We start from the raw sequence: 13,645 nt of genomic DNA, 5'->3' as shown, positions 1-13,645 counted from the left end.
GTGCCTGCTTCTGCTCAGAGATTCCCGGGTGACTTCTCCAAAAGCTTCAACTTCCAAACTGGCATGAGCTCCAAGATATAGAGAACTAAGAGAGCAATGACGGCAACACGTGGACAATATGTGGTGTAGCTCCTGCCCGTTTGGGGCCCTCCTGACCGAGAATAGAGAGGAGGCGGAGGGTGTGACGTAGGAGGAAGCAGCAGAGCACAGGACAGACAGCCTGCCAGCTCAGGGGGTGGGATTTCCTCACCCCCTCCACCTGTGTCCAGCCAGAGAGGCTAAAACCACCGACAGTTTCCGACCTCTGTGCCACTGAAACATGTTACTAAATCAAGCATGAGACTAAAACCTGTATCCCAAAGCTATTCATCTCAACTCTACCGTTGGTCCTTGCTAACACTGATGATGTTAGCCTAGGGCAGTGAGCACAGTGCATTTATTAAAGCAGTGGCCGAAGGAAGAACTGGAGATTCCCAAGATGCCAAGAGAGCTTTCTCGTTCCTTTATCCTTTATCCTGCTTAGGGTGCCGGCCCTAAGCAAAGCTCTCCCCATACAATTCCCTGGCTGAAAGGCCCTTCCTTGTTCACCAGGGGCCTCAGAAAAAGAATGGAAGCTCTTTAGAGTCACCCTAACCAGTGCAGACCCAACCGGTACTCCAGACCCCCGCTCTCCACAAACCATCCCTTCTGGGGTTCATCCCCAAATGGAGCTTGCAATTTCACACCTCTGCTTCTGCCTGAGCTGTTCCCTCAACCTGGTAAACCTCTTCGCCCTGTCCCCTTGCCTGTCATCAACAACATCCCTCTCACTGAAATCCTCTTCACTTCCCAGGCCCAACTCAATGCCATCTTCTCTAGGAAGCCCCTCTTGGTCCAACCCCTTCCCCAGCCCTCTGCACCCCTTCTTCTCTAATCCATAGTTGACCTCTCTTATGTGGTGCTAATTTCATTCACACAAGGGACAAGGCATCCAAAAGCTCAGGTTGCATACACCCACCTCCTACACGCATGGGTACCACATCATGTAAAACTCTAGAAGCCTCTCTTTCCATATCTGCAGTATGAGGATAATCATGCTACCCACTGTATGAGGATGGTGTGACGGGAGATAGGAAAGTAAATTTTAAATTTTGAAACAAGAAAAATTGGTCATTGTGACTTTTTAGTAAGCCTCCCTAGCTGGGTTTTTAATTTCCTGGTGAGCCCAGTCTGATATCTGTATCCCAGGTACTCAGATCCAAATCTGACCCAGCACAAGTGATTAGAAAATGCGTACATTTAACAAATGAATGAGTTATACAAGAGTTAGGAAAGAGAACAGAAGGCTATTTTCAACATGAGAATGACCCCTTCTCGGTCAACTCCATCAGGGTTCTACTGATATTCTTTTTCAGAACATCTGATTGTTCCCTTCATAGAACCTGTCACAATGCGACTGTCTATATATGGATGTTGGCTTATCTCTCAGCTGCATTTGACGAGCCCCACCCCCAATGATGGAGACGAATTCTCTTTTGTCCACTGAATACCCAGCATCTAGGACAGCACATGGCATGAAACAGCCACTACAGAGGATATGAATGAATGCACAGATTTCATAAAACCAGAAAATCATGCCCAGATGGAAGGTGAAGACAATGTGTAGCCTTTGTTTAATAACTATTTATTAAAACAAGCAGTGACACCTTCTTTGCCCCCACCCATCCCCTAGTCTGGGGTAGGGGCACAATCTTTGTTCCCATTCATTCTTCCACTCTCTCCCATGAAAACATGTATCATGCTGTTTTTTGCATTTGTCCGTATCCTTGTCTGCTTACCTAATAGACTATAATCTTCAAAACAGAACCTACCACAGCAGATGGGTAAGATCAGAGAACTCTTTGGCTATCACAGAATCAGAAGAGCTGGGGCAACTGCCACATGGGAAACAGGATACTGATATAGAATCAAAAAGTCGAATTTTAAGTCATAGGTACTGAGGGTGGAGGTGATGATCACAGCCAGAGAACGCCAGAGCCAGGGCAGCTGGGATTGGGAGAGGTATCGTCTGTAAACACCAGGTACTCAGGTGTGATTTCACAGAGTGACCACAGCAATGCTTCTGGGCTGCTATCATTTTACAGAGCATGGAACTGAGGCTCAAAGAAGCTTAATAATCTGCCCATGATCACAAGGCCCCTAGGTGGCCACGTCATGGCTGGAAACCAGATCTGTATGCTCCAGCTTCACTCCTGACCTCATTCTGTGACAATGCCTCCTGGTGCTTAGGCTGCCTCCGACTTAACCTCTCAGGAATGAGCCAGAGCTGTGGTTGTCAGTTCTGGATTAGCTTCTAAGAGAAAGAAAGAAAGGAAGGAAGAAAGAAAGAAAGCAAAAAAGAAATAAAAGGAGGGAAGAAGGAGGAATGGAAGAAGAAGAGAAGGAAGGAAGGAAGGAAGGAAGGAAGGAAGGAAGGAAGGAAGGAAGGAAGGAAGGAAGGAAGGAAGGAAGGAAGGAAGGAAAAAAGAAGGGAAGAAGGAGAAGAGAGAAAGGAAAAAGAGAGAAAGATAGATCCTGGTACCAAGCCAGCCCTATTGGAAAGGGATCTTCCGGGTTGTGACCTGTGACTTAATATTGAAAAACATTCTCCAGGTGATCCTTGTGCCCAAGAACAGAGAACCATGGTCCTGGGGGAACTTATGCTCCGGGTCTAGTGTTTGACTTGTGGCTTCTACTATCCTTTCAATCCATGCTTTATCAATTCTGAAATACATACTTTCAATAGCGCTGACATTGACATGCGTCCTACAAGTGATGCGAGCAGGAATGGTTCCCGCCAGCCAGGCAGCAGCCTTCACTGTGTGCACCTGTGTGAGCCTGGATGCCATTCCTGGTGCGTCAGCTGGATACACACACCCTCGGTGTTTCAGGGCACAAACTACTCAAGAACTAATTGTGGAAGGAGCATGAGTCCCAGCTGTTGTCTGACAGCCTTCTCTGATAACTACTGGTAAGATGATAAAAGTGCCAACATTAGAATTTAAAGGAAAATTCCAGAGATAACAATGGAGTCTTCTTTTTAAAAATGCAATAATAAAAATGAGTGATGTATTGATACATGCTACCACATGGATGAACCATGAAAACATGATGCTAAATAAAACAAGCCAGACACACAAGACCACCTATTGTAAGATTCTGTTTCTATGAAATGTCCAGAATGGACAAATCCATACAAAAAGGAGACTAGTGCTAGTTTAGGACTGGAGAAATGCGAGGAGTGTGAGAGTGGAGGCTCATGGGGATGGGGTATATTCTGAGGGTGTTGGAAATGTCCTAAAATTGATTGTCACGATAGTTACAACTCTATGAATGTACTAAAAAATATAAAATTATACATTTTAAACAGGCAAAATTGTATAGTATGTACATTATATCTTAATAAAAATTTAAAAAAAACTATGGGGGTAGGGGTGGGGGAGAAATACAGCATAACCAATCCTTTGGCTAGCAAAGAGAACAATGGTATATGGAAAACCCAGAATTCAATGACCCTGAGTCAAAAAGGGAATCAGAAAAGGCACGCAGAAGCTGAATATGAAGAAGTTTTATGAATATGTGAATGTGTATTTTACTTTTATATCACAGGAGTGATGTATTGTAAAAATATAATCAGGATAAATAAACTCTTCCAATACGTCTAAACATTTAATTGGTAAGAAAACACTGGGGTATAGTTCCGTTGGCAGCATTTTCTTTTCTTTCTTTTCCAATGACCAGCTGTGAAATATCCCTTACCCTCTCCATCCCTAAGCTTTCCTCTCTCTACAGCAGATTTATTTCCAAGGATGCTCGTGGCTCTCAGGTTTTTCAGTTCTAATCTAAATTTCTATTCCTGTCTGGCGGGAAATTCACCGTTCATTAGATCCCGCCCCAGATCACAGGCTTGAAGAGTAAGGAAAAGAGGAAACTGCCACACACCTGTCTATATGTATCTTCCACTGAAGGAAATGTGCCGAGAGAGAAAGGTAAAATGATTTCTTGCACCTTTCCATTGATTATCTGTAGATTTCATTTTCTAATCCTCTAGGAAGCCCAGATCCCCAGAGAGCTGAGAGTGAATGAAATAACACATTAAGAGGGAAAACTCCAGGCCTGTGGTCAAATTGTTTTCGCCTCCCCGGTCAACCACTTGGGCCACAGCACTGGCCTCCAGTGAGTTCCCCTGGGGGTGCGAATGTCCAGCTTGTAGGTGGCTCCCTGATCTGCGTGCAGGGCACCACCCAGGACATGGGACCCACTAGCTTCAGAGGCAGCTCAGGAAGAGAGAAGACTTTCAAAAAGAAAAGAAACAAAACAGAAGAAGAGACTGGCTTCCAGGCTCTGCCAGAGAAGCACATCTTTTCCAGTAGTTCCAGGATTCTTTCAGTTACCAGACTTTTCATAAAAGATTATTTGTGTCTAACATGCAAAGACCCATGTTTATTTGAGCAGTCTCCAAAGCAAGTGAGAAATTTAAAATGTTAACACTGGAGAAAAGGTAAATAAAATCTGGGCTATAAAACACTAAACAGACACTAAAATGTTTGCAATACTATAAGGGAAGACTTGGCTTTCACAATGCAATAAAAGAGGTAGGAATTTTTTAAAAAATATGTTCTCCATTATATAAAGAATATTCACTGTCTGGGAAGGAAATAGGACAAATATTCTGATCATCTTATACTGGTAGAGCTCTGGGTGATGTGTTCCTGTTTCTGCATTCCCATTCTATAATAAACGTGCAATGTCCTTTTCCATCATGAAATTTAATTCTACTAAACATAATTGAAAATGTTTTTCTCATTATAAAAACTAAAATGTTTGTTACAGAAAATTTAAGAAAAAAGATGGAAATAGAAATCTGCCAGACTTAACACACACACACACAAAAACAACTTATGATAATATGATAGCATGTTGGCATATATGCTTACATTCATTGTTGTTTGGATACATAAACAGCACACACACACACACACACACACACACGAGATCCATGATAGATGAGACACTGTGAGGTCTACGCATCCTGTCACTCTACTTCTGACCACTGGGCTGTTTGTTTTAGGCATGGTTTTCCTAGGTGACCCTATTCTTTGAATCGCAGATGATTGGACTTTAAGACATTACAGGAGGTCCTCTAGCCAGAGTTAGTGGGGCTCCATCCAAGAACAACCTATGGTTTGGATTGGGGTTATTTTGGGGCCAGAAGGGACCCCATTTGAGGATGGAACATTTAAGCTTATAATAGAATTCACTGAGGACTATCCAAATAAACTACCTACGGTTAGATCTGTCTCTGAGATGTTTCATCTGCATGTCTGTGCAGATGGTAGTATATGTCTGGGCATACTTCAGAACCGCTGGAGTCCATCTTAGGATGCAGCTCCCATTTCTACATCCTTACTGTGTCTACTGGATGAGCCCAATCCCAATAGTCCAGCAAGTAGCCAGGCCTCCCAGCTATTCCAGAACAAGCGGGAATATGGAAGCCGTGTTTCTGCGAAGGTAGAACAGAGCTGGTGTGATTGTTGACTTGGGTGCGCAAAGGAAGAGGCAAGGCATAGGAAAGACATATATTGATGTGCTTGTCACCCTCCTATTCCTCAGTGTCATTAAAAGCAAAGTACTGTGCTATTTCCACCTTCCCTCGCTGAGCTTTTCCTACCCTTTCTACCTTCTCCTTGAACATCAAATAAAAAACAAAAACAACCCTCTACAAGATCAAATGTACTGTACCTGGGTTACATGCAAAATTTACTAATACTTAATTCCTTTTCTGTCTCACCTCATTTCCAGCTTTGGGGCAGTATGCTGTTACCGTACTTTACACAAAGCTGTTAAAATGAGTTGTTATACAAGTGGTGCTTCTGCATAGCTCAAATGACTAGGATACTATTTTTAACAAAATGATTCCAATACTTTAAGGAAAGACTTGGCTGACGTGTTTCATCCATGAGCCAAACCAGCTAGGGCAGCGTTTAGTGGCTTATAAGATCTCTAAGATCTGCTGTCTATAAAGGGACCTAATAAGTCCTATCACTTTAAGTTAATACGTTGTTTTAAATTCAGATCAATTCAAGTTAGTATGTTTATTATTTTGGGCTAAAGGTCATTGAAAGCAATACAAATTCATTGTCAACTTTAAGAATAATTTAGAAAAGTATGAACCAAGCCAAGTTATAGATTCAAGAGAAAAAAAAAGGTAACATTTTGAAGCTCTTAAAGACCTTCATCAGTGCCATTCATCAAACTGTCGTTTTAAGAACATTGTTTTTGAAATAACCTTCGTGTTCATATTTTGAATGTCCAAAAAGGGCCATACAGTATATGTGTTAGCCAGCGGTTCTCAACCTGTGGGTCGTGACCCCTTTGGGGGTCGAACGACCCTTTCACAGGGGTCACCTAAGACCATCGGAAAACACATATATAATTACATATTGTTTTTGTGATTAATCACTATGCTTTAATTATGTTCACTTTGTAACAATGAAATTGGGGGTCACCACAACATGGGGAACTGTATTAAAGGGTTGTGGCACTAGGAAGGTTGAGAACCACTGTGTTAGACAGTAATATTGCCTTTTTGAAACTAATTTAGATTGACTATTAGCTCAACTAAATATGCATTCTAAGGACCATCCCATGCTTTTTTTTCGGGGCATAGAAAAGATTTTAAGAAAATGAAGGGAGTTCTTCATATTCATAGGTTTCGGGATTATAGCATAAAAGAAGACTGACACACTCTTCAGTTGAGTATGGCGTAGTTTTGAAACAGATTGTCATAAACGGAAAGGAAGCTTAAGGGGACATAGGAGTGTTACTATTTCTTGGAGATCCTGAAGTGGAACTGTTGGGTCATCTGGTAGTTCTATTTCTCATTTTTTGAGGAGCCTCCACACTGTTTCCCACAGCAGCTGCACCATTTTACATTCACACCAACAAGGTACAAGAGTTCTGATTTCTCCACTTGTTGTTGTCTTGTGTTCCTTTGGTAATCTCCATTCGAACATGTGTGGGTTGATATCTCATTGTGACTTTGATTCACAATAGCCAAGATATTGAAACAACCGAAATGTCCATCACCAGATAAACGGATAAAGAAAATGTGGAATATTCACACAATGAGACATTATGTAAAGACAAAGGAATTCTGCCATGTGACAACATGGATGAACCTTGAGGACATTATGATAAGGGAAAGCAGCCAGTCACAGAAGAACAAATAGCACATAATTCCACTTATAGGCAGTGTCCAAAATAGTCAAACTCATAGACACAGAGAGTGGAACGGTGGTTTCCAGGGGCTGGAGGAAGGGAAAAGGGGACGTTACAGATAAACAGGCCTGAAGTTTCAGTTTTGCAAGATGAATCAGGCCCAGAGATCTGCTGTACAATAAGGCGTTACAGTTAACAACACTGTACTGTGCACTTAAAGTCTTGCTACGAGGGCAGAGCTCATGATAATTCTTCTTACCACAACAAAATAAGATTTTTTAAAAAACAAAGAAGCTGGAAACTGCATGAAAAACAGAAGCTGAACAAGGTAGACTAGCATACACTATGACACATCCTATGCTGCTGAGCTGAACCAGCGATCCCTTTCCGATCCTGTTCCCTTAAGACGAAAGTCTTTGCCTTCCTCGTCCCCCTTTCCAGTGGCCTCTCTTGAAAAGTCACCCTCATCCACAGATGGTCAACATTACGATGGAATTTTGTTTTTCTCGCATGTGAATTTGGAGCTGATAGAAGCTTCCCGGCTCCTTGGTGGGACCCGCTGACAAACCCGCTGGCCCCAGAACCATCTGTGACTGCGAGAGGACGCTTCTGGGGCTCCTGTTGGCATCTTCCGCTGAGCCACGCCCGGGGCTCGGTGCACAAGCACCGATGAGGACCTGGAGGGCAGATTTTGTCACTGCCACCCACAAGGCAGCGTGACCTGGAGGGCATGACTGACCCCTTCCCTGTGGTTTCCCCCATTAGAACGCGACAAGAGAACGGGGAATGGGTTAGAAACACCAAATTCCCTGCAGAAGAACTTGGGAAGAAGCTGCCAACAAGGACCTGTTTGTAAAATAAGGGGGTTGCACTCAAAACTCTCCAGGGGCACTTCATGGCTGACACCCGAGTCCTCTGTGATGAATCAATCCTGCAATTTTCCCCGAGGCAGACATTCTGAGGAACATGCACTATCTGGGGAGGAGTTACCTGCATGAACATAGAGTGTCCCTAGACAGTGAGGGGAGGACAAGGGAGGCAACCAGAGGCCCTCCATGTCTCATCAACCAACTCGCCTATGACAGTAGCCCTTTCCCACACACACGCACACAAAATGAGTATCATCTAAAACTGTCATTGATCATTGACAAAGGATACGGGTATCGTAGACATGACAGTGGCAGGTCTTTCCCTGAAACGGCCCATCTGTTATTTTTTCCATATTTATGGGTGATTTGCTGTATTGACACATCCCAGAAAGAAAGGAAAGGATAACTCAGGCTCCTCTATTTACGTTGATTTCATGTAGTTTTGATACAAAGTCTACCACATTTCTGACAGTTACACATTTTTTGGTCTTGGGTTGCTTAGGTGATTATTTTTTAGGAGTAACAGAAATTTGCACTGGAACATCGTAAGGGCATACAGACCTCTTAAACTTTAAAAAAAAAATTATGGCCCCAACCGGTTTGGCTCAGTGGATAGAGCGTCGCCCTGCGGACTCAGGGGTCCCAGGTTCAATTCCGGTCAAGGGCATGTACCTTGGTTGCGGGCACATCCCCAGTAAGAGGTGTGCAGGAGGCAGCTGATGGATGTTTCTCTCTCATCGATGTTTCTAACTCTCTATCCCTCTCCCTTCCTCTCTGTAAAAATCAATAAAATATATTTTTTAAAAAAGTTATGCATTTTCTTTTTTAGAGAGAGGAAGGGAGAGGGAGAGGGAGAGAGAAAAGGAGGGAGGGAGAGAGGGGGAGGGGAGGGAGAAGAGAAAGAGAAAAACATTGATCGGTTGCTTCCTGCATTATCCTCCAACTGGGGATGAAGCCCACAACCTGGGCATGTAGCCAGACTAGGAATTGAACAGGTGACTTTTTGGTGCACAGGACAACAGTCAACCAACTGAGCCACCCTGACCAGGGGAGATCTCTTATACTTCTGATGCTGAAGGTCACACTTTGGATTAGGTACTGAGGGCCAGGCCTCTAGACTAGAGCACAGGCACAAATACAACAGCAATTTTCCAGGCCCCGAATCAGTGGGAAATACGGCAAAGAAGATGAAGCCGAGAGACATTTTTGCGGCTGTCTTAAGGACATAAAAAGTCATGAGGCATAAAAATGCCTCAGAGGGCTTCCCCCATCTCTCTTTCCAGCGCAGAAACACCCTCCCTCGCTTGTTTTGGAATCTAAACCAGAAGACCCTCGATGGGAATGTCAGTGTCCAGCTCCCAGCTCCCTGGATGCCTGAGCAAACACAGATGGGCCCCGCTCCCCTGCAGCCTCTGGGACAGCCGTGTTCTTGGGCTGTCCCAGCAGCTGCTGGCCCAGATGTACCAACTCGCAGCCAGGGACGCCAGACCTGGCACAGGGGGCCGCCTGCCGGGTGCCATGGGCTGTCCTCAAGAAAACCGAGAGTTTGGGAGGGCCTAGAGTTTCGACCCCCAGCATGGCTAGATGCCAGTGAACTTCTGCAACTTTCACACATGTGCCTGCGGAAGCGCCCAAAGATTTATGTAGAAAGCATTACTACCCAAATCGGAGAATGAATTGCCAGTTGGAGTCTTCACATACACGCCACCGTGCTATACTCTGCACCTAATTTGGGATATCCCAACCCCTTCTCATTCCCTCAAACCAGTCATTTTTCAAACATGTCAAAGCAGTAGAACCCACCTTTCCAAAACACCTCACCTACGCATCCTATATGAGAACAGATGGCAGTGGGGACATCCGTTTGCACCCAACACTCTCCCCATACCCTCACCAGCTGTTCCACGGCACAGCTCGCTGTCCCCTGAGGTCTAGCCCAGGTCCTTAGGCTCCGAGGAACATATCTGAAACCATGGTTTACAGATTTTTATAAAGAATTTGTATCTTTCTTAAAATCCAATTTCAAAATTAGCAATTTGTAGCGGGGAAAGAATGTTAAACAAATGCACATGCTGTTGGTGTCAGAATGCATTTGGCTAACATTCTCCGAATCCAGGGTGCAGGCCAGGCCCTGTGCTGGGCAGTGGGGATGAAGAGATAAATAGGATGCAACTCTATCACCAAATAGACCTGGTTACTGAGTGGCCTTAGGAAAGCCACTTGCATTGCTCTGTGGAGTGAGATGTGCTAACACCGTGAGAGCTCATGACAGCTCTCACCTGGAACCTCTTCATTTTCCACTGAACAGAGCTGAGTTCCAGACCAGGACATCACACTCAACTCCTGGTCTCCTGGCGTCCAGCTGAGCAGGGTTTCAGACTCCAGGACTGCAGGGAATGGGAGAAGTCATGAGCACATTCTGATGAGAATGACGTGGAACAGCGGGGTGGGGCTGATGCCTGAGTCCTCTGACCCAAAGTGCTGGGATACTGAGTCTCGGATGACGGTGTGCAAGGACTCCAGGGGTCGGGCGCCCAGAGACCAGCAGAAATGTCACCATTAAACATCTCAGTCTGGTAGACACTGAGTTCCTGCGCAACATGCCCTTCTGCTTTCCAGACGCTTTGCAATTTGCAAAGGATTTTCGCTGATGGCATCATATCTGATCCTCCTAGGTGTGTAGGAGGGACGCTTTCCCCATTTCAGAGAAGGGGAACCTGAGTCTCAGAGATGTGAGCTGACATGCCCAGCGGCAGACAAGTGACAAGTAGCAGAGCCTGAGCATCTCGACAAGTCAGGAGTCCTGAGCTCCACGCTCTGTTCTAGTTGAGTGATATATTGAATCAGAGACAGGCTTGGGTCTGAGCTTTGGCTTGGGAGTGTAAAGATGGAGTCACTTTGAGGGAATTAAAGAACGGGAGTTGACGTTTGTTGAGTATATATGCATCATATTAAGACGAAGCACAGTTACTGCCTTTGGAACCTTAGGGTAGAATGGGGAAGCCAGGCTCATCAAGAGGGAAATAATATTTCATGTGTTGAGTCCTAGTCCAGAGATACATATAGGCACTTTTTATTTGTTTGCAGCAGCCAGGTGATATATGTGTTGTATTCCCAACTTTCTGATGAGAAAATTGAGGTTCAGAGAGGCTAAGTCACCAGCCTCTGGTCCTTGCAACTAGTATGTGGGGGGACCAGGAGCTGAACTCAAGTGACTGTGACACAGAAGTCCTTGTTCTCTGGACTTCACCTAGCTGCCCTTCGCTTCAGTGGGATCATCTGCAGCCACACTGGCTGGAGAGGGCAGGAACAATGTTATTTCATTGAGGTTTTATTTATGTGGTACCATGATATGTATCTGGAAGCTTTCATCTGAGAGATGTGGAGTGTTTTATAAACAGGTTCTTATTCTTGCCTTTCTCCCCCTTCCACTCCTCCACCTGAGTCCTTGGGAACCAAAGAGGTTGCCAGAGATGGCCAAGGTCACAAGTGTGGACAGGTGTATGTGCAGTGGTGGTTCCCCATATGCAGACACAGCTGTGTTTGGTGATAGGAACAGTAATCTCTCACCTTGCATAGCTCTCTGTTGTTTCCTAACCTCTTTCATGTCCAACTTCATTTATTGGATCCTCACACCAGTCATGTGAAATCGGCAGGACAAGCATCAGCTTACACAGGACAAAACTGAGGCCAAGAGAGGTCAGTTAAAGCCTGAAGCACTCGGCCTACCATTCGAGGAGGGGAGATTTGAACTCATGTCTGTGGATCCGTACGAAAGCGGTATTGCACAGTGGCTGAGAGGCTGGGCTTTGGATTGGGCAAACCCTGCTCTTGAGTTCTGCATCTGCCATGCACCTCCAGGGCTGTATGCCTGAGACAGTTTCTTCGACCCTGTTCCTTCCTCTGTGAGGTGGGCCATCTAATCATCCCTGCCCCGGCGAGCAGTGAAGAACCCACATGAGAACTACACACAAAATATAAAGAATGCATCATAACGCCTGCCGTGTAGGGAGCGCTCAATAAACAGCTATAACAAGGTCCCAACCGAGATCTCTGCCACTATACCTGTCATCTGGGAGGAAGGAGTGAGGCTTGCATAACCCCGAGAGGGCCTGCTAGGAGGCAGGTCAAGGAATAAGGTTTACCTACAGCTGAGGTGCCAGGCCCCATGCCCCCCTCAGGCCTCAGCTCCTGGGAGGAGGAGTGCATTCTCGGGCAGCCCATTGGCAGCAGCTGTTGTCACGTCCTCCCCGACTTCCCCTCCCAAGTGGCCCGGCCCACCTGTCTCCATCCTGCCCCGCTGGCAGCCCCACTTTGCCTGGAGAAGAGCAAACCTGTGTCCTCAGGTGCTCTCCTCCTACTCCCCACCTTGGGACTCCGCCAAAGAAAACCAAAGCGCTCTGTTTGTTTTCTAAGCCGGAGCCAGAAGCCATTCCCGTAAGGCCCGCCTGGCTTAATGGGGCTGTGTCTGGGTGCTGCCCCGAAGCCAGGCTCCGGCAGAGTCCGGCCACCCTCCCACCCGGCCCCACTGCCCCTGCCCGCGGTGACATTTGCTTAGTGGCAGCATCTCGGTTCTGGCTCCATCTGCATGAGCTCACCCTGTGACCCTGGACATGTCCCCTTCCCCACCCAGGGCCTCAGTTCCTCCACCTTTACCAAAAGTCAGCTTCTTCCTTTTCTTTTCTTCTTCTTATATTATTATTATTATTATTATTATTATTATTATTATTATTATTTTGTGTTTATTTTTTTTACTAAGGCAGCCTCTTCTAAATCAGTTATCCACCTGGGCTGCACAGGAGAGTCACTCGGGAATTCTGTCAAAATGAATGCCTGAGCCCCACGACCAGACAATCTCCTCTGATGGGTGTGACACGGGGTCTGGGCAACAGCAGTTTTCAGAAGCTCAAAGGTGACTCTAGCTGGCAGCCCGGGTCCTCAGGTGCCCTCCTCCTACTCTCTCACCTCGGCCCCAAACGAATCGAGAGCCCCGTGGACTCTGCCATGTAATGACTCTACGAAAGAGGTCAAGGAGCAGAAGCAGAGAGTTCTAGAAGGAGACATCCCGATGGCAGTTTGTTTCAAACCACCATCCAATCAAACTGCCTCCCTGGACAGACAGGCAAACGGAGGCCCAGAGAGAAGTGGGGAGTTTTAACGCCCGCCCCCCCCCCCGTGCGTCACAGGGAGCCTGGCCAATCCTGCTCCCCCGAGTCCCATTACAAACAACAAAACGTGGACAATAAAGGGACACAAAGGAGGGAGAGGGAGAAGCTGAAAGTAAAGAAAGAAGGAAAGGCAGATGAGGGAAAATTATACACAGGAAGGAGAGAAAGAAGTAAAAGGAAAACAAAGAAAGCTAAGGGGAGGGAAGAGGGGACGTGGAGGAAAAGAAGTAGAGGGAGGAAAGCCAGGGCAGGGGCGGGTGCCACTCGGACAGCCCCCACGCGCCAGGGCAGCTCTGAGCCACTCTTGGCTGCAGGGTGCTTACTTGGTGAAGGTGACCTGGGCAGGAACTCCCATCCCCGCTGGGGCCC

The 13,645-nt window shown here is 46.0% G+C and overlaps 1 protein-coding gene and 1 pseudogene across 2 annotated transcripts in view; one reads left to right on the top strand and one right to left on the bottom strand.

The window, feature by feature from the left end:
- ASTN2 (astrotactin 2) overlaps positions 1-13,645 on the bottom strand; it is a 742,933-nt gene that overhangs the window by 67,918 nt on the left and 661,370 nt on the right. The window lies entirely within an intron of this gene.
- LOC132212823 (ubiquitin-conjugating enzyme E2 A-like) lies at positions 5,200-5,556 on the top strand (annotated as a pseudogene).

This window comes from Myotis daubentonii, chromosome 11 (assembly GCF_963259705.1).
Source record: "Myotis daubentonii chromosome 11, mMyoDau2.1, whole genome shotgun sequence".
Lineage (NCBI taxonomy): Eukaryota > Metazoa > Chordata > Mammalia > Chiroptera > Vespertilionidae > Myotis > Myotis daubentonii.
Note: the sequence above shows the minus strand (reverse complement) of the source record. Positions and strands in the feature narration are given on the sequence as shown.